At 36.8% G+C, this 23,138-nt stretch overlaps 1 protein-coding gene across 1 annotated transcript in view; it reads right to left on the bottom strand.

Moving 5' to 3' along the window:
* Positions 1 to 23,138, bottom strand: part of GPC6 (glypican 6) — a 753,126-nt gene that overhangs the window by 686,157 nt on the left and 43,831 nt on the right. The gene's annotated exons all lie outside the window — the stretch shown is intronic.

The following is a 23,138-nucleotide window of genomic DNA, read 5'->3' as shown; positions in this document are numbered from 1 at the left end:
ACTTTTTTTCTTTTTTGATCTTTGTTTTTTTAAGCTTTATTCAGCTGCATAAGGCCAATGCAATAATAAAGGCTAATTTCCTGTGGCAATCAATGATGCCAAAGGGATTTAAAATTAGTGCATGTATTCTGGAACCATATTGATAAAAAAGGTTCAAACAATCCCTATTATTTCAAATAACATTGAAAAATTAGTGGTTTTCAACTTATTTCTAGCTATTAATTTTGGATTACCATAAAATAAGCTACTGCAAGTATTACTATCCTTGTGCAATGTATTTATATCAATATGATTACTATCTTCAATGAAAGGTTTAATATCAACATACATGTAATTACTGGAAATGTTTCAATTTATATTAAGAAATTAAACTGTAAGATCAGCAACAACTGCCTCAACTAAATCAAGAGGTTTTTCCCACAAGCCACATATAAATTTTCTCATTTATTGGAGTTACATCTCTTTCACAGTAAAAACTGAGCCACTCAGCTTCACTTCTAAAATTACCCTTATCAAATTTTTTGACTGTCTTTACAATATAGGGATTATACATAGTCTGAAAGGATCTCTTCTGAAAGCACTTAATCCTTTGAAAAGGTAAAGAATAATTAAAGTCGGAAAAATAGAATTTTTTTCTTGTATTAATTATTTCAGTCTTTTACTTCCATGTGACAACTCTGCCCATAAGACATTGCAGACTAACAATAATTTAGTTAAGTTACTTACATGTTTTGTACAACATGGTTTCCACATACAGCTGAGGAGATAAAATACAAAGTATATTTCTAATACCTAGGCCAAATAATTTTTATTTTTAAATAATGTGACTCTAAGAAATTAATGCAATAATGGAAAATCTTTACCAGTTGATCTTCAAACATGCAAGAAAAGAAATCTGGAGCAAAGGGTTCTTTATCCACTTTTGAGGAAAACAAGGAAACATGTCAAATCTCTCAAATTATACATTTGTATGTTTTGACACCGTTACAAAACAAAAGTCCGTTCATGAAAAATACTATTTGTTTTTAAATAGGCTTAGGTGTCTCGACACAAGTTAAGTTTCCAGACACAAGATAAGGCTCACAGATATGATACAGACCTACAAGGGGCAGCCTACCCTGCTTGGCCACAAGATCTAGCATTTGGGAGCCAGGCAGAAAACACAGGACTTCCCAAAAAGATCTACATGGTGCAAGTGAGTGTAGCCCCAGATCACAATGTGTTTCAAAACACACTGAAAAACAACACATGAAATGTTGCTGATGTTTTATTGAGCTGTGGAAAATGGCAACCACAACTACCCAAGTCTGCCCTGGACCCAGCTTCATTCAGCAGTGCTGCAGAGGAAACTCAGCTTACAGTGCTCACATGACTCCCGGGAAGGCTCTGAAAATTGTGCAGACAACCAGAATGCCACATGAACCTGGTGTGTCTGATAAATCTACTGCCACAGCCACAAGTGTGACACTAAAGAAAAGGGGGGTTAGGGGCAGGGTGTCAAGTATAACACCAAATGATCAAATGGCAACAGCCTGGACTCTCAGCAGAATGCCAGGAAGGGTCTGGGGATTTAAAATTACTCCCTAAATGCATGAGTCATCACTATCTGTACATGCCACTGCTGCAGATCAAAAGTAGGGTGACTTTGGATTTGTTTACTAACAATTATTCCATATGACACACTGGAAATATTTAGTTTCTTCTACTTATCAATGGTGGAGCTTTTTCAGAGAATTGTCAGTGTTTTGGGGCAGGTTAGCCTAGACAAATTGAAGGGCCCAAATGAAAACAAGAAAACACTAAAAGACCAAAACATGCAATTTTAATGAAGAAAATGCACCAAAAGTGAGCCCATGAGGTGCAGCTGAGAGGAAGTAGCAGCTGGAAGGAGCAAGGGTAGAGTAGGCAGAAGCTGGAGTAGAACATACAATGATCAATTGTTCCTTGTGGCCATGGCAGATAATAAGAAATTATCTTAATTTGCAACAAAGAAGATTTATGTTTGATCTGAGGAACAGCTTTCTCACTTTAAGAACAGAATATACACCAGCATCTGTCACATATGGATGTACTTGATCTTGCTTTCAGTAGAGGTGATGAATTAGATGATTTCTTCAAGAGAGTTTGAGCTTTAGATTTCTGTGATTTAATGATCTCAGCTGCCTGAGAAACTTAGGAGTTGCAATATGAACATTTTCTTACTGACAATAGCTTCTACAGCAAATTAGCTGAAAACCCAAATTATATGATACCAATAACAGGTACTAAGCACCATTCCTGAATTACAAATGCAAAGCTAACTGTTCTTTATCCCATTTCTAATCCTGTGAGCCATTCCACCTCATGCCTGTCTGGATGCATCAAAGCACGATTTCTGTTGACAGATATTGTAAGCACTGTCATCTCAAATGTTCAACTCATGATTTAAAAAGTAACACTATGAAGTTTTATAAACTATTATTCCTGTGTGCATGGGGATAAACTATTATCCCCTTCATTGGAGCTGCACATAATTTCTGAAGTGCTTTCTTTCATTTGCTTATTACTGCAGTAAGTTTTTTGTCCTAGGTGGAATTTCCACAGAAGTATCTTAAATATTAGAACAGTAGCAAATAAAACTCACACATTTTCCTATTCCTCTGAGAGAAAGAAGATGAGGGATTTAGAGTACCACAGTTTCTTGAATTTAGTTGGAACAGTGGCAGAGGTTAATGCCTTGGGAACTCCTAACGAAGAGTTTTTTCAGGAGTTACTTGTATAAATTAGTTGTGGTTTTGACTGGCATGTTTTGTTTTTTTTTACAAAAGAGAGTGGAGTAGGTTCAGAAAAAAATAATAAAAAGCTTCTGAAGGCCAAGACTTACACAATATAGTCTAAATCAATATTAAGGAAAGTGAATCGGCTTTCATATGTGCCACTGAACTAGAGACCTGCATTGTACCAGAGGCTGGATACATACAGGCCAGTAGGTTCTCCTTTCTGTCCCAGGACATTTTCTAGTCCCTTTGCAGATTGGTGCCTGCTAAGTAGACTCTCTTTTCTTTTGCTTCAGGGTTGAGTACATTTTAACTCTTCTTCTGGTGCGTGATCTTAGAAGAGAAATAATAATATAATGAAAAAAGACATGCTGAAATCTTTTTCTCTCTGGGAATAAGTACAGTTTCTGTGTTGCCTGGCCTCTCTTTTTCTCCTGCCAGTGTTTCTGTGCTTCTCAGGTGTTGTTGCTGGCCACCATGCCAGCACTACCTCTTCCCTGCTCTATGAGGAGCTGACAGTCATTAGTATAGATGACACTATTCTGCCCGTGGATCAACACATTTCCTCTGCAATAAGCTAAATTTAATTCTGAAATTCATACCCATATGGAAAGGAGAGTACATAATAGCCATTTTACTGCCCACTGCCAGCAGCTAATTGCACAAATATACATGCAAAGCATGTATATACACAAGTAAAATCTGTTAAAGGATGTATGGTTTATTGCTATTTTCCAAAACATTTGGAGAATTAGAGTAATAAGTATAAAATAAATGATATATTTTCATCTTATCAGGCAAAATTAAGGTCTGTTTTCTACCATATTTGTCATCTTCTTTCAGGAGGAAAGCCTATTCATTTCAGTAAAATGGCCTGAGAATTAAGGCAACATTCATCCAAAGCAGCGGAAGTATTCAGCTCTTAATAAAACCAACAAGCTTTTATCAATGAGATCAGATGCTCCTTTCATCCTTAACCCAATTTATCACCAAGGCATATATGAACAAGATCCATGCTTGAACCTTCACACAAATCAAGTGAAGAAGTGCACAGTTCTATGCAAACGATTATTAGGAAACACATTTGGTTCTATAAAAAATGTTTAGCCTTTGATTGATGTTGGGAGAAGGGTGAGAATGATCTCTAAGCAGGTACATTTTTCATTCAGTAGCCCTAACTTCAAGAATAATATTTTATCTGTATCCTCCTGTTCATTAATGACATAATCAAGAAATAAAATTACAAATAAACATATCTTTTAATATCCTATAAATTTTTTCTCCATCTGAGAGCACCAGTCTTTTAATTCTAGTTCTCAAATTTTTGCTGAATATTTTTGTTTGTATTAAGGATTTAGGGAATGTTCTATTTAGCAGGCATAACTGTTCCACATTGATTTCTAGGTAAACAATACTGATAAAACATAACATTTTTCATAATCTAAAATATTGTTCAATTTGCAACTCAATTCAATAAATCCATCTTTCTTATTCATAGCCACCACAAAAAATTTGGTTCTTATTCTGTAATTCATTTAGAGAAATACTGACCGATTTCATTGTTATGCAATTAATAAAAGCACACAAAAATAAATAACATGTAAGAAAGAGGATCTGAATAACTTCTGAAAGCTACTTCCATACAATATTGCTTTTCACTTTACATATTCTATTCAAATATTCCCCAAAAATATGTATGGAGCATATTACAGCCACCAGAATGTCACACTAATCACAAGAAACCACACTATCAGAAACCATTGTTCACTCTTTAGACTTTGCCTTAATGGATCAAAATCCTGCATTTTATAGTAAACATAAGATTTATAATCAGCTTTCTCTTGTACAGCATTCTGTTTGTGACTAGTGTGTTATTTCCTATTTCAACATGCATTTGTTGTAAAGGAGTAGTTAGCCACAAAATGGTTTTATATCTATTTTCAAATACATATATTGTATATATATATAGTAAGGGATTTCAGATTCATTAGTTTTTCTTTGGTCTTGTACTTCAACTGAAAACTTCTCTGGGATGGATTATAAATGTTTCCTGTGTTAAATAGGAAATAGGATATAGGTCTAGAATAGGTATGTCAAAGACCTGCAGTGTCATAATTTATGTTATAAATTGTGTATAGTGTAAAATAATGTAAATACAAATAACGAATGTCATTTATATGTGTTATCATTTATGTAAAATTGCCAGTTTACAGTACATAATTGTTAATGAAAATAATAGTGGCTTAGAAAATGATACATCCATCAGCTGTAAGAGCAACACAAATAGAGAGTGCACAGAGACAGATGCTTGAGAACACCTCAAATGAGCAAACCTCTTAGGAGCTGTAGGCAGACATGAGCTAAAGGTAAGTATATCAAGTAAGATGCACTGACCAGCTCAAGCCAGGTGCCACATGAGTCACACAAGGTGCAGTGCCAGAAGTAGAATGGCTTTACCACCAGCGTGCTGCAACTGCAACAATCTGCCTGGGGAGACCAGCAATGGAGAGCTAAAGCTTGTCAGCTGGGGCACAAAACTGACCCAAGGAAGGTTTCAGATTGATGGTGGTATGGCCACGTGCTGCTATACAATCTTGTACGATGCTGACTACTTGTATTGGGTCAGTTTCGTGTGTAATATCACCGTTCTGGGATTCTGTGACTGTGAAAAGACACTTGATGCTGTCCCAGAGAGCAGTCTCAGTCTTTTCAGCAAGTGGTAGTTAAAATAAGTCATTAGGGGTGTCTATGATAAGGATCAGTATTACAGGTCTACAGAGATCAAGTGGAGCAATGCTTGATTCTGCTAAAAATTGGACCAAATGGTCTTTTGAGGTCCCTTCCAACCTGTGCTGTTGTATTCTGTGATTTAAGAGACAAAACCAAACATCAGTCATTAATGTCAGGTTTGATTTAGATGCCTAAGCTCCTTCCCAAACCAGAAGCTTGTCATATGGCAACCAGAAGGCCAAGGAATGTCCAAATGAAGTCAAGAAGTAAGACTCCACATTCACCTATTCCTTTTTCCAAAAGCTGACTCATCCCAGTCTGATGAGAAAAGCAATGCCTCCATCAGCACTACAATTTTGCTTGGCTTGGAAATACCTCCAGAAAGATGAAAAGCCCAGTGTGATTTGGACAGGAAAGCAGGCCATGCTGAAGAAGTAATGCTGCTACTTTCTCTTCTTCATTGCACAGAAAGGCCTCTTGCCATTGAATAAACCTCAAGCAAAACAGGCAGCCAGTTTTGATGAGTCAAGAGGCAGCAAGCCAAACCCAAGGTGCTGAGGTAAAATGGAATCCTTCTGATAACTTCCATGGAGTAAGACCAAGGAGAAGCTAAGCATTTTTTTCTTCCCTGCAGAAGGAGTTCTGATGATTCTTAATAGATTAGAAATATTCCATAAAGAACTCTAAATCACTGATATATTAGGCTTTACCATAGCTTCACACTTAGCCAGAAGATATTTTGAAAATTGCTGCTCTTGGAATTTGTCAACTTGAAAACCAAAATTAAACTCAACAACTTGTTGAAGAAATTTCAAATTGTTACTTTAAAAACATGATCTTTCTGGTATCTGCATGAATGGCTTTGCCAATAAGCTTAAGAGCTTTCCTAAAACATGTTTTGGTTCACAGTCCCTGTTTGAAGAGTATGATTACTCCCTCCTGTAATATGACATAGTATCACAGAATGTAATTTCTTGCATTTGATTCCAACATTCTAATTTAAAATGTTAAAATGTTAAAATGCATATAAAAATGGCTTTTTTTAATCTCAAAAAAGTATGGAAAAAGAAAAGTGACTTAAAATAAAAATTAAAATTTTCAAATTCGAAATTAACATGTAATTTTCTCCACATATATTTGACACATGGCCATAAGTTTTCAGAAGATGCAAGCAATAAAAACTTTGCTAATTTTTTTTACATATATATTTTTGATATATACATTCTTGAAAATCAGGAGCTTGTAATCTTTTACGTATTCTGGAAAACAGTTTTGATCTTGATTTAGTTCCCTGTCTATACTCTGTCACTTACTACCTAATGCTTCTGTGTCACTAAAACACTTCCATTTCATTTAATAATAACTTCCTTTTGCACTCCAATCATATTTAAAGTATTTTATGAAGGAGGCTTAGGTCGGAATTAAAATATTACAACTTTATGTTTTTCTGTCATTAAATGCAGAATCCGCTCAACTCAATCAAACCTCCTATAAACAAGCTGAAAACTGATTTTCAGAAGCACTCATCTTTAAATAGAATTTTTAGTAAGAAGAAGAATATCTCCTAAATTACACAAAAATATAGGTTATGTATGTCTATTTGCCTCTATTTATGCAAAATATAATTTAGCATTAATGAAGTGTCATGAAGTTCAGAATGGGAATTTATCTGTCCCAATATTTATGCCATACACATCTACCTTTAAGGAATTCATTGCAGGCACTTTTTCCAGTCACAGAAGAGAAAAAGGCATCCCATCCTAATGCTGACCAGATCAGCAGAGATGAACTGGAGCAATCTGGAATTCTGCTAAAAATGAGAGGTGTTTCTTTCTTTCTATCATATATAATTTACAGTTAATCTCTGATGCAGCCATCTAAAGTAAGGTGAGAAGAGTTCTTTTTGGGTTCCTGCTACTTTGCCACCATTACTGCTTAGCCAACAGAAGCTGAACTTCTGGCAAAGGTAATGTTCATATGATAAGCACTGTATAAACTAATATACTGGGAATATTTTGTGAAGATAGACTTTAAAATTTAACCAACTTATCAAACTATAAGAAGAAAAATCAAGGAGTTAACTTACTGCTAGTTCCTAGTAGACTTTCATTCCTGCTAAAAATGTTCATATTTTCTGAGTGTTTCAGACCTTTGGTTGCAAGCTTCACAATGAAGAATATAAAACAGGTAACAAAGGTATTTGCTGAACAAGAGTTAATGGACCTAGCATTTTCAGGGAGGAATGGAAAATAATTAAGCCAAGAAGTGCATCACCAAATCAGAAAAATCAAATTCACCAAAATAGTTCTTTGCTAACAAGGAGTAATAGGAATTACCCCCATGGGACACAATTTAGACAGACCAGCACCAGATGCTAAGCAATAGTTTCACTGATCTTTTCTTTCTAAAGTGTCTGTAAACAGGGAAAAGAACAATTTGCATTCTTACTGTCCTGCAAACTTCCTTGCATCATAGGGCCTCACAGTGCAGTGCCCTTGGAAAATTCAAGGATTCTCTGAAGTGCTATTTCTTAAAAAGCAAAAAGCCTAAGCTCTAACAATAATTAATTTCAAAATATTATCTTTGGAGAGCTTCCTGTGAAACATATACTGTACATTGGAGGACGTCTAGTGAATAAATGGAATGAAAAGGTAGTTAACAAGTACACTTTTTCTTCATCTGTGCTTATAAAACATTATTAAACCCATCTTATCTTACAGAACATCATCATTGATTATGCTTTCAATTTTACTTCTGGCAGAAGTTGTCGTACTCTAGGCTTTTAGTATACAACAATGACCACATCACTAGATTTTATTACCCTACTTAAAACCTCTGTAACAAAATCTGGAGACAATCCTTACATGAAGGTTCAGCATTATCCTTAAGAGCAAAATTATGTTCAAGAAGTGAGGAGGGATTATAAACAGATAACCTTGTAAAGCCACTGAGGGGAAAATCCTGCTTGTGTGAAAAGTAAATGATCAAAGTTCCCTGTATTATCTCTTGAGAGAATGGAGAAAATGTCAGCTATCATTTGAGAGCATAGGCTGTATCCTGATGCTGAAATACCCTAGTGCAAGATGTAATTGAAAACATGTATTTTAAGGCACAACCAGCAAATATGCTATAGCTGTATTCACATGGTTGGTTTAGGGATTTTTCCCCTCTAGATTAAAATTGAAGGGTTTTATCCCTTTTCCCACATGTACATAAACTATTGATCTCAGCAAGCAAAATTAATGCAATAAAGAAGATGATTAAGCATGCAAACTATTCTAATACACAGTATTGCATATATATTCAAGAATGTGAAATTTAAAGTTTTAAACTGATGATTAAAACAAACAGATTTGTCTTACGATTTTTTTTTCTTAAAAGATACTTTGTATGTAAATTCAAAATCCTTCCACAGACGAATTGCATAAATATAGGAACATACTTAAAAGAAACACATTCAGCTTATACATAAGCACTTTCAAAAGAGATCATTAATAATAACTTTCCACTGCCATACTGATAAAGCAACATCATACTCTTCTATCAATGAGAACCTGACTTAAGACTCCTCACAAAGCTGCAAGGCAGGGCTTAAAATACAGAATGGTTATTGTTATGATAAAGAAGTCGATTTTCAAAAATACTCTGTATCTAAGGCCCATCAGAACCGGCCTTTGCCTTCTAGTAATTCTGGCAGAGAAAAACTACAAATATTGAGAAACAGACAAGAGACTGTTAATAGATAAAAGTTAAGAAATACTATCTGCTTGTAATTTTATTTTTTTTATATTTCAGTATCAATTTCAGCATCTCTTGTGGGAATTAGTTGTTGCTTTGTGATTAGAGGAAAGAATCCCAAATTTCCCTTCTTCTTCTAATTGCTTGTGCGTAATTGCTTCATGGGATATAGTTATGGCCAGCACAACACTGGACAGTATGAAGAGGAGAGTAAGTCTGAATATGTGGGATGTACCTGCCATGACAATTTCCCTTTCCCTTCCATTCTTGCACACAGTATAGCACCCCTCATCTCACTCAGTAATTTCCTTGTCTCTTTTCTTTTGTTCATCAAACCCTATGTACTCACACCACTTCCTCACCTCAGAAGAGGAAGGTCAAAAACAAAGTAGAGATAAAAGAGTAAGCAGAAAAAGGGTGAATTCTGGCCATCAAAATGATTTTCAAACAACTGCAGGGAACAGAAGGAAGAACAGGTATTTCCTGCATCAGCACAAAAAGGAATATACTATTTTTGACTGTACTGGGTGTAGGTCCCAAGGATTGTGTAGATGTGGGAGGCTGCAGGGGATGGACTCCATGGCAAGAGAACAGGGTGGGCATCTGACTGCTGGCTAAAGTTAACCCACCAGTTCATGCATAGTCAGGGTCATCTAATAATGTCACAATCTGAACTACAATATCCTGAAGCCTCCACAAAAATTTAAAAAAGACTATTTAACAATGTTAACCTCAATTCTGCCCCCTTTGATAATAGGGTCAGAACATTTCCACTACAGAGGCTGAAGAATGATTTAGAAAAATCATGGGAAAACAAATCATTATGTGAAATCAAGAGGAGTACATTAGGCATAAGCTAAAAGGAAAGCCACTCCCTTAAGTATGGTTTCCATCTAAATCTAATACTCATCAAACAGCCCTTGCAAACCTCACCACTTCTCCTTTACTCAAGAGTATCTTCCTAACTGCCTCTATGTAATTGCAGAGATCTGAATCATTCCTATTACTACTTTGTTTTTCATCCCAATTTATACATGCCACCCTACTTTCCTCAGTGATATGGAATCTTAGTACTGAATGTGAGACATACATAGTTCTTCATTGATGTACATTTAGGTGTCTAAATATGAACAAGTTCCCACCATTATGAACAGTTATGGACAGAATTGAATACATCAATACAGGCATCTAAAATAATTTGAGAAGCTGTATGGCATCCTTAACACATGCACGAAGATGATAAAACACAGGCTCTGTAAGCTTCATTAGTGTTTATTAGATTTCCCAACACTGGGATAAATTGGGCTACCTCAACTACGACTTATGATAAAAATTCTTCCCCAGATGTTCTTGAAGACACCGGGGAAACCATGGATCCACTACTCCAATCTCCATCTGGACCTTGTCACATTCACTAGCCCTACATTGCTGCCTCAGATATGGCAGGGCAGCTCAAATAGTACTTGACACCTAACCTGAGGTAATTGAGTCCAATTCTGCCCTTGCTTGTGAAGTTCACTTGCAGACACTCATATTTTGGTGACAGTAACTTGAAGCCTCAGGCTTCCACATTCATTCACAACATCAACAAGGTCCTTCAACCAATCCCCCACTCTGCAGTACATTTGAACACAATGCTGTGAATGAAAGTTGGAAAAGAAACAAGGCATATGCTGAACTGAAAAACTTGTCATACAACACAGGTAATTCCACTGCTGTTCAGGTATACCATTGTACAACTACTGTTTTTTCCAGTAACTACCTGTCTATTCAGGAGGGAAGCCTTAGATTATTTTGGGGCATACCTGCAAGTGCTTTTCATAAGCTGAAGTCAACATTGCTTTAATTCATCATTTTCTGGTTTTATAAAATATACTATTATATTGTAAGAGAGTTTAAAGTTACACAAAAGCTGAAGGTGCCCTTGGCAACCTTAACTCTGGAGCAGACTTGGACTGCTAACGTAGACTTGCAAAGAATCACAAACCAACATCACCACTGTAAAAGTGCAATTTTGCCAAAAGGTAGAGGCATGCAGGAAAGACTCTCTTGCTGCTTCTATGCTTTTTTTTTACCCCACTGCTGTCTGTGCACAGTTATAAATAGCATCTCTGTTGACAAACATACAGGTCACCAGCTCAAAACCCAGGACTTATTCATACAAGGAGAAACGAGACCTCAAAAATTATTCATTACCATAATGTCTTAAGACACTCACAGGGTGGTTTTACAAATTAGCCAGCCATCTGGAATCACCTAAATTTTTACATAAATTCTGCTTATTCTCTTGCTCATTATCTGGTGGTTTCGTTTTCAGTCAACGGGGTTTTGGTCAACAGTTAGAGGGAGCTTTGCAGACAGCAAGATGGTACACAGAGGAAAAAGTCTCTAACAAGCAAGCAGGAAAATGAAGTTACAGGAAAAACTGCAGCAAGTGGAAGTGCAGACAGGAGTGATAAAGTAGAGTGAGAACTGGGAGAAAGATAAGACATGGCAGGAAAGGAGACCAATGGAAATGAAACAAAACTGTGAGAGAATTCTGTGATGGCAGAAAAGACAAAGTTTGTCAGAAAATGTGTATTTCACTAGAATTGATGCAGCCATCCTACTCATAGCATCTGGGTAACCGGAAACATTGGCAGTGGCTAGAATGGCAGCTGAAAAACGGGTGAGAACTCAGTAAACCGAGCTCCTCTGAGATACTTCAAGACAGGTAACAATAGCACACAAAAAAAGTTATGCAGAAGTACTGGGTGTATGAATACTGAATCAGTGCCAGAATCTTGACATAAACTTAGCAAATGCAAAGTAATTTGTTGATCATATCACTGTCTATGAATTACATTTATAACTCTACTTGTAATAGAAACATTCTGAGAGACATAAACTACAGAAGCAAAAGGAGCAGGGATGAAAGATGGAGAGATTAATCTTTCCTGCTGGAAGATGTAGGTCTTTTTTACTATTGGCTTATGTATTTGCTATTTCTCTTCTTGATATGTTTCAAGGTGCACCACATTGCTATGAATTTACTGATTTTAACTGGCCCACGCGCTTTGTAATGGGAACAATAACCCCAACACACACCTGGAGAACACAGACATAGAATCATTCAGGTTGGAACAGACCTTTAAGATCACTGAATCCAAATGTTAACCCAGTACTGCCAAGTCTATCACCAAACTATCCCTAAGTGCCACATATACATGTCTTTTAATACCTCCAGGGATGTGTTTAAAAGTCACACATTACAACTGTCAAAGTTATATTTTTCAGGGGTCAGAATATTTCAGTTAAATGTTACCTTTTAATAAATTAACAAAGAATGAAGCAAGCTAACATCCTGAGGTTTACCACTTTTAAAAGTTTAACAGGTTTTTAGAAACATAAAGATCTATTATGTAGTTGTGCTGTTACTGTTCATAGATTTAATTTAGATCCTGAAATACAGAATTCAGGCTGACAATATTATTTTTCCATCATTTATATTCTCTTAGTGTGTTTTCACAAGAAAAACTGAACTTTTAGAATATTTCTACAGATGATATATTTGTTCTTTTCTGAAAATGATGGAAATGGAAGGAAAATATTGACCTGCTGTTAAACAAGAGAGGTGAATTAGTCACCAAGAATGCTGAAAAAGTAGAGGTTCTCAACATTTTCTTCATTTCTGTCTTTACCTGCTGTGCTGGGCCCCAGACCTTGGGACCAAAAATCCAGGATGACACAAACACAGACCCACTGTCGCGGAGGAGTTCATTTGTGAACTACTGTGGCAGTTTGTCCCCCATAAATTGATGGGCCCTGACAACACTGCCCAACAGTTTTACACTCAGAACTATCAGACACTGGAATAATTTCCCCAGGGAAGTGGGGGATTCCCCAGCATCGGGTACTTCCGAGATTCAGCTGAACAGGGTGCTGGACCATCTGGTCTAGACTGTGCTTTTGCCAAGAAGGGTTGGACCAGATGACCTGTGAAGGTCCTTCCAACCTGTATCCCATTATTCTACAATCCTATGAAAATGCAAAAAAAAATTTAAAAACTCAAACCTAGGGGAAAAATTATTCCACCCAAATAAAACTTATTTAATATATTTTTAATTCATAAAGTTGTTTCTTTAAACAAAGAAAAAGTACTAAAACCTTAATACTTTTACTTCTCTATATTTTTCTAAATAAAGTGAAAGGCGAGAAGACCATCACTCAAAAAAAATCAGTGCAAACATTCTGAAAGACTGAGTTCAGGACATCAGGAGTCAAGCTCCAGTCTGCAAAACACTTCAACATCTGCCTAATTTTAACCCCTTGAGTTGGCTCCACCTGCTCCAAATAAAGACACACTTATATGCATTGCTGCAAAGAACTGATCCAAAGAACGCAGTTAAAAATTAATATGTTAATCATAGATTATAGAGCCACCAAGATCTCAGTGATCCTCTAATCTGACCTGCTGCATAATAAAGGACAGAAGATTATCCTGACTTTATTCTAGTTCTTCATTAATGTGATTCCAAATGCTTTTTCAGGGCTTAGAAATCCTTTTCTTTCTCAAGTGGAAATTTTTTAGAAGATATTTAAGATAACTTTTGCTCCCTTCTAAGTACACAGCAGCCACTTGTAAAGAAAAAGCAATAAAAATGAAAATAGTATTATTAGTATAAATAGAAACAAACTAACCATGGTTCTTCGTGTCTTACTTTGATATCAAGGTTTAGATACTTATCAACATCTATAGATTTTCCAAACACTCACACTTCAGTTTTCAGATAGAAGCAGAGGTACTTGGTAATTCTGGATTCTGGTAATAGTGACTTCAAAATAATGTTATTCAAAGGATATGTAAGGCTTTTCTGGCTACAAAAGATGCTCTTTCTTTGTCAAGAGGGTTAAACTGTATTTATATAATACAAAGGTATTAAGGTATTGCCAGTACTGATGAGCCCACTGCACCTGTTTAGCATATAGATATCCTGAATGAAATAGGAAGTCTTCTCCAAACTGCTTGTCTTCATCCTTGTTGTGGAAAAGACAGCCCAGCATAGTTGGGATAAGGAGTTTCAGTCCTCTCACTGTACCAGCAGCAAATTTTGCTTTGATAATAGACAAAGACTGAATTATACCAAACATACTTATAAATTAAGCATATGCATAGTTTATTCTTGGTGGACAGCAGTAGAGGGGTAGAATTAAATTCTAAGAAATTGCTTTAGCTTTACTTAAAAACTGTATACGCGCTGAGATTGTCCCTCTACTAGTCATAATGTGTAGAAAATTTTAATCCAACTCTAGGAGTTACTCAGCTGACCAAAGGCAATTGCTTTAGCTGCCTCCTCTGGAATTTTGTTCTAAGGTTTTATAACAATCCAAACCACTCCAATGTGGCTGATGTAGGTAGGACACACGTAACCTGCTAAACTAGGATCTGTAAGCCATCAGGGCATCTCAAATGGGACTACTGCAGCCAGCTGAATCAAATTCAGTGTGTTAACTTTACTGCGGCCCAATTTGTGCTCCCGGCCATGTGACTGGTTTGCCTAAAAGTGTGCTTTCTATACAAGAAGCCTGGACCTCTGGTACATGCTCAGATTTCTGTTTGAAGCTGAATAAAGTCTTTATTGAATTTTTAATCGTGTGCTAGGAGGCAGAGCAGAAAACTGAACTGCTCCTGGCAAGTGAAAATGCCATAGGCACCAGAGCATCCAGAACATTCAAGGCTACTACAGAGGCTTGGTGCACACACCAAAGTACTGGGGATTTGTGTCAATAGTACTCCTTAAAACAATTTGAGAGCTCTCTACTTGTGTTCACTATGCCTATATTTCAGATGCGAGCGTGTTCTTTCCCAGCTCAGTAATATCCTGCAGGGAAGTACAGCAAAGCTGTTGACTTGATAGGAAAGCTGGCTGTCTTCACACGCTGCGAGCCCTCTAGTGGGCTTCACCATCTTCTATAAGCCAAAGCCATGCCAACTTCAGGGACCAGCCATCAAGACATCATCCTGGTCCTGCATTTTGGTGCACCAAATTGCTAAGCTCGATGGCTTGAAATCCCATGCTCAAGTCAAATGTCCATTTCAACAAGCGTGTTTCATTGCAGCCGGGGAAAAAGGAAAACCTGCAACAACTCTAAGCAACTCAAAAACATCAGTATTTATTTTATTTTTATAAAACCAAACCAAACCAAACAAGGGGGATTTGAGAGGTTAAATTCCTTCAATATAGTTCATAGGAACTGAAATTATGAATTTTAGCTTCCCTCCAGTTACTGGAGGTAACAGTTGTGTTCCCAGCCTTACATCAAACCAACATAGATGCTGGCAGATCAGTGTTTGCTGCCTAGGAGCATTAACTGCAAACAACAACTACTGTTATTGTACTACACAATGAAAGTAACTGAAACGAACTTTTGGTCTTGCTAGGGGGCATTTTTGTGCCTGTTTTTTTTTTTTTTTCCTTTGAAGCCATAAGACTCAAATAATGAAGCAGCGAAAGCTAATGGGAGATATCAGCAGTGTATTTATTTACCCTGCTACCACTTCAGGTAATAAAATTCTCCCTCTCTGCCAACATAATTTCCTCTTAATCATGTTATAAAAACTGGTTTTGTGTTGTTCAGGCCAAATTGAGTCTAAGGTAAAAACAAGTAGAGGGGTCAGCAAGGGAAGGGTCAGTGCAATGGGTCAATACTTTCAGAGTAATTGGTTCTTATAGAATATAATCTAAATTCCTGGAAAATCAGTAGAATCTCCTAGAAAAGTCTGGGTTTGATATAATTGAACAGAAAGTATTACAAAAATAGAAATAAAAGGCATCAGTCCTCAAACTAGATTTGCTGCATTTTACTTGTTCACCTTTCAGAGATAACATCATTTAAAGCAATAACATGTACATAATACTAGGTTTGAAACATTTTTTAAAAATATTTTTTCAGGGTTGCCATTTACACTTCGAAAGATAATACTTGCACACCTTTACCAAAGAAGATTGGAAATAATTCTTTTTTCTTTTTTTTGCTTAAATTGCACAAGCAGAGGATTCTGTTTAATTATATGTTTAAAGTACCTACATATTTAGAGTAAATGCAGTAAATCAAATGTAAATGAAAATACAGCAATATACTAATACAATTTCTATAAATAGCAGTATTTATGAAAAAAGAAATCCCAGCAAAATATAGATCAGTATATAACTAGAGTACATTTTAGCAAGAATGCTATGCCTATGTAAAAATACTCAGTAATTTTTTGAAACTAAATTCATGATGGTATGCCATAAAATAACCAATTTAAAATTTAAAATTTTACCTTGGCTTCTCCCTCTTATATTATCAGCAGTGAATGCATTTATTTATTTATTTATTACTATAAAAGTATACACATGAAATAAAGGAGAAAACACTGGCCTTTGGTGCCAACAGATCAACAGACCTTTCCTTAACAGATAAACCATGGTCTTTCTTCCACTATGCCTTACTTGGAATAAAATTTTAGTACAATTTTGTGATTAGGACATTCTGATTTATAACTTTTGTTTCTATTATTTCATCTCAAAAAACTACAATCTAAGAAAATACAGAAAATGTAAAAAGAATAGATCAGAAAGAAGAAACCCATGAAGCGATTAATGCTGCAATGGAAGAGTTTACAAATCTTGTAATGAATTTCAAGACAATAATTTGAAGTGCAAAGGATGCTTTAAAGAAGATACAGTAATTTCACGATTATAAGCCGCACTGATTATAAGCCGCACTTCTGGGTTTCAGCAACTTTTTGGTTTTTGTCCATACATAAGCCGCACCTGATTATAAGCCACATGTTACAATACAGAGTGTGATAAAAGGTATCTGTTCTATCACCATCTGTTGAGGGTGGGGACAGTGATCCTTATCTCAATGGCAGATAATTTGCTAATGGGCCATCCATTGAAACCAGGCAAGGCATTGTTCTTTATCTTTTCACAACCCATCCTTCCTCCAGCCAGTCATTGTCTGCTAATGGCCCATTGAGTCCCACTGCGTGACTGATAAAATTACTGCATCCCATTGAAAGTTGCTCCAGCCAGGGGGAAGAGCCCAACATTTCTTACCAAGATAAAAACAGAGGTTTTGGGACAATAAGGTAGCCCCTTTCTCCACTGGACTCCAGAGGAAAACCGGATTTCTCCACATCACCACTGGACCTCCAGAGGGAAACTGCACCTTCTGCAGGAGCACTGTTCCAACTGAGCCACATCTGTCACTGCAAGGGGACTGCAATCACCATTTAATGGGACTGCTACCAACACCCTGCCTGACGGTGTCAGGTTGTACTCTGACTGTGTCAGGGTTTGGAGTTTGTTTCTTTGTAGTACTGTATTTCTATTTTAATTTCCCTAGAAAAGAACTGTTATTCCTAATTCCCATATTTTTGCCTGAAAGCCCCTTGATTTCAAAATTATAATAATTTGGAGAGAGGGGGTTTACATTCTCCATTTCAAAGAGAAACTCCTGCCTTTCTCAGCAGACACCTGTCCTCCAAACTAAAACAGCAACTTTTTGTTCTTTGTCCATATATAAGCCGCACCTGATTATAAGCCGCACTTTGGGTTCGGACCAAAATTTTAGTCAAAATGGTGCGGCTTATAATCGTGAAATTACTGTAATTCTTTTTCCTGATAGATACTGTTCTGGAGGAACAAACGCATGAGGAAAGAATACTACTTTTGAATAATACAGCTAACAGTACGGATGAGTAGTGGAAATACAGGAACAATCATTATTAGATTTGCCAAGATTAATCCCACATCAGGTAGGATATATGACCTGTCCATGTTTTGCTTGCAGGTGTCAAGATGGAACGCAGTCTAGAACTGCGTGGCTGTGGCTTTATTTCTATTCTGTACCACCCACTCAGCCCTGGGGCATAGCTTTGGGGGGAAGAAAAGGTGAGCACACCCTGGAAGTGGCACCATTTTATTCTGTTTTCTCCTGAGTTCTTTCCCTTCCCTCAGGAAGAGCACAGCTCTAAATGGCAAATACAGCTGAGGCCAGGTGAGTACTGGGGTATCAGTGCAGGAAACAGCCCTGGGGAACACAACAGTGGAGACAAGCCCAAGCCCAGCCATTCCCGAGATGAGTGGAGAGGAGCTAAGACAAATAATGCCAAGCACAGCCAAGTCCAGGAGTGGGTGGTGCAGCATAGACAAATTGGCTTTTGGGAGGTTTGTTCATCATTGTTTTTCATTGTCTCAGGGACAGGGAACATGAGCCATGGAGAGTGTCCACCATCTTGTCTGTGTCTTGGTGGTCACACAGAACTATGTCGAGGTGGTGAACACCTTTTATGTGTAAAGTACCTTCTCTTTTGTATACTTTTGTTATTAATATTGCTCCAATACTGCCATTGCTGTCTATTTTCATTAAGAGGTTATCTCAACCCATAGTCTCTCCCTTTGTCCCTCTCTCACTGGAGAGGGGTGAGGGGAAGGGGAATGGCTTGTTTGGAGTTTAATTACCACTTTTTTTTTTAGGCCACCAAAGACAGCAATCACAGAATCATATAATTATAGAATTATTCAGTTTGGGAAAGCCCTCCTAGATCTTCAGCTCCAACCTTTGACAATAACACAGGGCATAACATTGAGAAACATGGTATCAGGTTTACCAGGATTTGTTTCGAAAAGCTTCTCTGCCATGAATTGAAGAAGGCATCTCATCAGCATTCTCCATGACACCCATACGCAAGTACAAAAACCGTAGAAGAACTCTGCACCCAGACCTCTGTACTACAGGACCTGTGACCTGCTTCATCAATCTCTTCTTCAGTTACACCAAAGCCAGTGTTCTTTGACTACAGGACCAAAAATGCCTCTTATATTAGACCCTCACTTTAATCCAAAACCATGGATGGCCACTGAACTACCATATGAAGACAGAAGAGAACACTCCTTGGACTCTTATCTCCATCAACTTTTACACTTTATCATCCCAAATCATGGCAATTACCTTGCTAGAAGTAACTGCAAAAATTGAAACAAAAACTACTTCCAATTATTTTTCTCATGAAGACAGCTAAACTATTTGTATTCCACTCCTGCATTCCTCTCTGATGGAACTGCTGATGCAAACCTCAGGACAACGACAGTCCTGTATCAGTTTATCTCTGCCCAGAGTAGTGAGAGACATATCTGCTTTTTTTTAAAGCACATCTGTAAAATAAGCACATCTGATTAATTTACATCACTCAGTTACTTTGCTCTGGAAGAGCTCGTAGTGAGGTCCATGGGTCTGCCTGCAGGTGATATAACTCTTCTTATTGTTCACTATTAACAAAGCAAAAACTTGTCTGCATGCTCCTTTACTTATTTCAGAAGACTTTTAGAGTGCAGTGATGTAATGTCCTTCCACAAAAGCACTATTCTATATTTCTCCACATCTCTCAGTCCCATATCACACTTACCAGTAATTTGCCATCCACTTCCAGCTCATCCACTTCCAGCAAAGTGCAAACAAACACTCTGTATTTTCACCAGTATCAGTGTCCAGAACCTTCCCTTATAGGCTTGTTCCTATACGTTCCTGGATCAATACAGTATCCATCTTACTAAGTTTTTAAACTGTTTCCAACAGGTCTCTTGGGAATACTCTTAATCACTTGGACAGACACTCTGGATTACCCAAAACATGCATTACTTCAGATTTTAAGGAAAAAATATTGCGTATCTATCTGCATGGCTATATTTACACTTTTCTGTCTTAAAAAAAGAAACAAAACAAAGCTAAACTAAAGTAAACTAAACTAAACAGAACTTAAATATTCTTCTTCCTAAAAAGATATGCAACATATCTTTATGGAGGCTCTAGCTTCATCCTGGGGCTCAAATTAATTTTTAAACAAAAACAAAAACCCAAAGGCAAATGCATGATTTTGCTGTGCATAATTATGAGTGACGACTGAGTGGCTAATTAATCCAAGTACAAGTACTCTCATCTTTCCATGAAACAGCAATATGGAATAATATATATCATGGATATGATCTAAAATGAAAATTATACAAATAAAAAAGCTAGTACATAGAACATACCAGTTCTCTTTTCTAAGCATAAAAGGAATTTGCACTTTCAAAGGAAACATAAAACACCATACCCTGGTACAGGCACAGCTTTTTAATTGCACATAGCAAAGGTCAGTTACAACAGAAAAATTTTAAATTTGTACAAAACTTAAAAAAATAATTTCTCATACAGAAACTGCAGAACAGTTTTTGATCACATCCTACGAATACCAACTATCCACCAACCAAAACAATACTCCCCACAACTATGAGAGACAAGCTGATGACCCACGACTGGGAACAGAGCACTTGTACACAGTGTGCACTGCTCTCCTTACAATCAGGACAGGAATGCTCACATTACCTTTAATCCAGGTGACCCTCCAACAATAGCAGTGAAGAAATTATAACCAAGAGAGCAGCACTGCCAGGAAAGTCCAGAGGGTAGAGATCCCACTGGCCTCACAAAGATCACGCTAAATCTCATGCCAGCACATTTAACATATAATAAAAAGACTAAGGTTTGCATGAGGGCTTTCACTGTTTATTTGTGGGTGGTCTTGTGCAAGGCCAGGAGTTTGTCTTTGATAATTCTTGTGGGTCCCTTCCAACTCAGGAAATTTTATGAGTGAATAGCACAAGACAGCATAGAAAAATGCCTGGCAGCAGATGCTGGCACCTTCAAAGTGATGGAAAGTCAGAAAAAAATACTTAGGTGTCAAACTTAAAAGCTAAAATTGACATCACCTACTCCAAAGGGGTTTATGCAAACACCTGAATAATGAGAAGTTTACCATGTTCCAAAGCCATCAGAACATCTCCAGCTCTTTAGCCTTCTTCTGTCCTAGTATCTACTAATGTTGTTCACCTAATGAGTGCCTCTTGACAGAAGTCTCTGGGGCCCTATAATAAGCATTATCTGCCTAATTAGAAAGGTTGAGTGCCCCTGGTCTAAGGTTGTGTATTCTACTTCATAAGTCCAGATGACTATGGTTACAGAGACATCATGATTTCCCACAGCTGGCTTGACAGGCAGGAGTCAAAAAGCTTTGGGGTCTTGATCCCCTGCCATCATCTGGGCAAAATAGATTCAAGAAACATAGCTACAGACTTTTTAACTATGTGCTTGCCTTCAAGTATTTGCAAACTAGTGGAAAATTAGATAAGAGACCATTTTAATATGGGAATGACAGCATTTTCCAGATTAAAGGGAAACACCAGCACATCATTATTTCTTGTTAATGCAAGATAGATAGGACTTATTTTTGGTTGCTATGTAAGAAATAAGTTTATTCTTGTAAGTGCTGATTTCTAGAGTTACCTTATCATGAGCTTCTCTAAGCCTAACTGATATTTAAGATGTACCCATTTGTATGTGCACAACTTTTAGATAACCTAGACATAATATTGCCCAAAAGAATTATATTCTCTATTCAAATCCTAAAGCACTTACAGTTTTAATCTGCAATATTATATTTCTACAGGAAATTATTCCTATATCTAATGAATGCTTCAATATTGAGACAAAAATTCCTGCTTCCAATATAGCAAATTCTAAAAGAGCAATACTGTATAATGCCATTATCAAGTACAAAGAAGACTGTTCTATGTATAGAACCTGCAAGGTCATTTCACATCATAACTGATTATCAATTTAGTATCAGCTTTTAACTATCAAGTGCTGATTTTAATTGGGAAGTTAATCAATCATCTGGTAGTGTTTAAACAAGCTGCCACGCTCATAAAGACAATAAAGATAAGCTCTCCAAGAGTTAAAAAAAAAAATTCAGTAACTTATTCAATATTTGCTGATGTTAAGATTTTGTTTTACACAGTCTAACAATTATTTAAGTTTAAAAGATATATTTTAGGTTGGTAATAATATATATAGCAACAGGGATAACTCATAAATGTTTCTGCAATGTGAGGCATCACTAAGACTAAGACTGAAAATTTTGAAAACTGTGAAAAGCATCAGAGAGTTCTAGATGCAGATTTTTTGCATTAAATTCAGTTATTCAGAATGATAGCAGTATTCTATCTTCCCATGTATCCCTTTGCAGGCTGTCATGTTAGGTTAAATCCACCACTTTATCCCAAGACTAATCTTGGAGGGAAACTCTATATATAGAGAAATTTATTTTATTAGAAGAGTGGTGTGCTATTTCAAAATCTGACAGTAATCATGTTTTCAGTAGACTCACACCTAATTCCAGCATTGCTGGTGCTTTATGCCCTTGTGAAGAGGGAATAGAGATGTAAGAATTAAGGCAATGATGCTCTGGCTCTTGCATAACTTTTTTGCTTGGCAGGATACTTTAAATGGGTATATTTATTGACTTGCAAAAGAGAGCTCTCTTTGTGACCAAGAGAAGCAAGGAAAAGCCTTTGTGTTCAAGTGATCATAGACCATCACATATAACTGATCCAGTTCAAACATCTAAAAGATGTCCAGCCTCAGCCAGTCATGAAGGATTTCTCTGCATTTAGTGGAGAGTATCTTTAGCTCATGATTCATACTGAACTAAATGTGAAATCTGAGGTGGGATGAATCACACATACTAGATGTCCATCTTTTTCTTTCCACTTCAACTACTGTTTTAGAGAGGATGCTCACCTTTTAGGTGACTCATTATGAAACCCAGCCCAGCACATTAGGAGATGGCAACATGATCACGAAGTAAAAGGGGAAAAAAAAAAAAAAGAAAAAAAAAAAAATAAGAAAGCAGCCAAACAAAAGCTAGGAGTACCTTAGGAGTACCTGGACCAGAGATCAAATTAAAGAATCTGTACTCTTTCATAACGCATCCTGTTTGGAATACTTTTGCCTGGTAGCCACATGGGTTGAATGGATCTCTTCCCTTCAGCCAAGGACAGGGTG

The sequence above is a fragment of the Catharus ustulatus genome, chromosome 2 (assembly GCF_009819885.2).
Source record: "Catharus ustulatus isolate bCatUst1 chromosome 2, bCatUst1.pri.v2, whole genome shotgun sequence".
NCBI lineage: Eukaryota > Metazoa > Chordata > Aves > Passeriformes > Turdidae > Catharus > Catharus ustulatus.
This window is presented reverse-complemented; position numbering and strand designations above follow the sequence as displayed.